Genomic DNA, 2,823 nt, shown 5'->3' with positions numbered 1-2,823 from the left:
GAGCTTAAAAGTCAAGTACAGCCCCGTAATTAGAGATGAAAAGAGGCTTCCATATTCATTGTTCGAAAAGAAACGATACCAAACTGGAGCCGGAAGGAAAGCACGGTATAGCAGTACAACATACTCGACTAAAGTTAACATTTTTCCCTTGAAAAACATTTACAGTTAGAAAAGAAATATAATCTGCAAAGAGTTAATATCTTGTATGAAGTTCTTTCACAATTTTTTTATTATGTGGTGATACTAACATAAATATTTTTAGGTCCTTTGTTTTTAGTGTACATTGGCTCACCTGCTTACGGTACATTCTACCCCTGCTATTTTTGTAGTACATCAATATACTACACTTAAGAATCATTGATGCCTGACGAACCAATGCATCTGAAACAAAACAAATTATCATAATACATGGAGTGGCAAATAATAAGGTTACTCATATCAACATACACAACGCATTCTTTCTCCTGTCAGCTGGAGAAAATAGAAAAATTTAAAAAGAATGTGTAGTAAGCATAATATAGTTCTACTTCTATACACTGTTTAAGAGATATTAAGAAATTTCCATGATTTTGTTAACATGTCTCAGATGTGTAAATTCAGTAGACAAAAACGCAAACAATAGAAATACAAGTTTTACACATTTCAAACAGCTCAGATTACTCTATTTTGATTAGATAGCACAATATGCAGTATAAAATTAGGTTTTCTTCAAAAGTAATATATACTATAGAAAAGATACCAATTGCTTGCGGAAAATGGAATGGAAAAAGGCTAAAAACATATGAAGGGGAAGAGAAGTATGGATAAGATAGGTTGAAGGGTATAATGGATTGCAAAATTCTTGTTCACCTATATAGCCAGACACAGATGCCACTGTTCATAAGTTCCTTGATAACTGGCAAGACTGTTGTTGGGGCTTCCGTATAATCAATTACACCACTACAGATAACAACGTTATATAATTAGTCAGAGTACCAATTGTAAGTCAAATAATTTTAAGATTAGATGATAAGCTGTGATTTAACAATCTACTAGATATGTGTACCTGCAAGATTCCCATGTCTTTGGAGGAATAGTGACATGAGGGCATCCATCTCTTGTAATGAACGGGTACACCAACAAGCTCTTCTATTCTTTCCACGTAGTCACGTGCAGCCTTTGACAGATCAGAGTAGTTTTTGATGGAAGAAATATCAGATTGCCAGCCAGGCACTTTTTCATATTCAACCTGAGGACAAAAGTATAAATAAACAATCAACAAAAATACAAGTCTTTCAGCATAGTGATACACCAGGAGCTGTAGCTTCAGCATGATAGACTATGCAGGTAGGATGGAACAAGTACAGCTTAGTCAGGCAAAATACAGTCATATCGGGCTTCATTCCAAAAAAGAGATACACTATCAAGATGACTCATTCGGTTTGATATAGGAAATAATTAGTTTTGGTAACAGGGAATCCTTCATGAATATAAGGTATTGAAATGTAAAACAAGATGGATCAATCGGGCTGTATATTGCAAAGAGCTTTAAAGCAGTAAATTTTAATATGTTCAGTTGGAAAAATGGAAATAGATAGCACATAAGATGAATTTGTTACTTCATTTGATTAACATTTAAATCATAACACCTGACAAAAAAAATCATAATATGTATGTTACAGTTATTTGTCTTTCATGGATTTTTACAACTTGTTCCTTCTCACGTGTTTGCTCATTCCACTCACCTTCACAAATCTTTCATCATCTTTTACCAATAATCTATCAGATCTACTACTATAGTATCTTATCTCCCTCCCTTCTATTTTTTACTTTCCTTTAGACGTGATACTGTCAGTATCAATCTTAGAGTAGTAAGGCACATGCAATAGATAGTAAAGCATGTGACCAGTAGTAATCTATTGTTCCTTTAAATTGAGTTTCCTCGTCTATGTATGCATTACCAATCTGCAAATTAAGGTACTCCATGTCAGTTATCATTGTTCATGTTTTATACGTGCTACCATGAAATGATTTCTACAGGTTCCATTTCCATTTAGGTCATGAGATATATGCTCCTTCACTACTAAAACCCACCTGCAGACTGTAACTAAAATCACTACAGTTCCGGAATATAACAAGAAAAATAAAATCCACTAATCAGACCATAATATCAAAAACATCAAGCAAAACAACATCATTTCTTACATGCCTAAAATACTACATTCCAATTACAAAAATATAAAACCTCTATAATTCCGCAACATAGCTATAAAAATCATCAAACCAAATTAACCACCCGATAAATACCAAATCAAACATAACATCAGTCATCAAGCAAAATGGCTTCAGGATATTTAAGTAAAATGTGATTTCTTCTCAACACCGAGAACGATAGTATCACTACCTCTAACATCGACGGAGGCGTTACCTTTACGGACAGCTTCGATAGCGTATTTCACTTGAAGTAGATGACCCTCCGGTGAGAACACGTTCATTGCTCTGTCATATCGAGCCATCTCTCCTTTATTAATTCTAACAAATCAAAGTAAAAAAACATAAAACTAAGTATGACATTAAACGGACCTAGATCGCAAAGAATTTCATATTTAGCTTTTGTGTGGTAGAAAGAATATCCAGAACTTGAAGCCACGTATCATGATTGATTTGCAATTCCTGTATAAAACAAATTCAAAATAATTAGTAACACCATACAGTACTTCAATTTGGATTTTTATTGTAAAAAATCCCCAATTCTAAAAACTAGGATTTTGATTTAAAGGATTTTGATTAAAAACTAGGGTTTCGATTTAAAAAACCAGGGTTTCGATTAATGCAAAGAAGAGC

At 33.4% G+C, this 2,823-nt stretch overlaps 1 long non-coding RNA gene across 1 annotated transcript; it reads right to left on the bottom strand.

Annotated features, from left to right (window-relative positions):
- Positions 1–216: 216 nt before the first annotated feature.
- On the bottom strand, positions 217–1,178 carry LOC141710927 (uncharacterized). The gene is made up of 3 exons (XR_012571141.1): positions 1,046–1,178; positions 850–939; positions 217–381 (listed from the first exon to the last, which is right to left on the bottom strand). It is a non-coding gene; the product is annotated as an uncharacterized LOC141710927 (long non-coding RNA).
- Between the last annotated feature and the right edge of the window lie 1,645 nt (positions 1,179–2,823).

This window comes from Apium graveolens, chromosome 3 (genome assembly GCF_009905375.1).
Source record: "Apium graveolens cultivar Ventura chromosome 3, ASM990537v1, whole genome shotgun sequence".
NCBI classification, from domain to species: domain Eukaryota; kingdom Viridiplantae; phylum Streptophyta; class Magnoliopsida; order Apiales; family Apiaceae; genus Apium; species Apium graveolens.
Note: the sequence above shows the minus strand (reverse complement) of the source record. Positions and strands in the feature narration are given on the sequence as shown.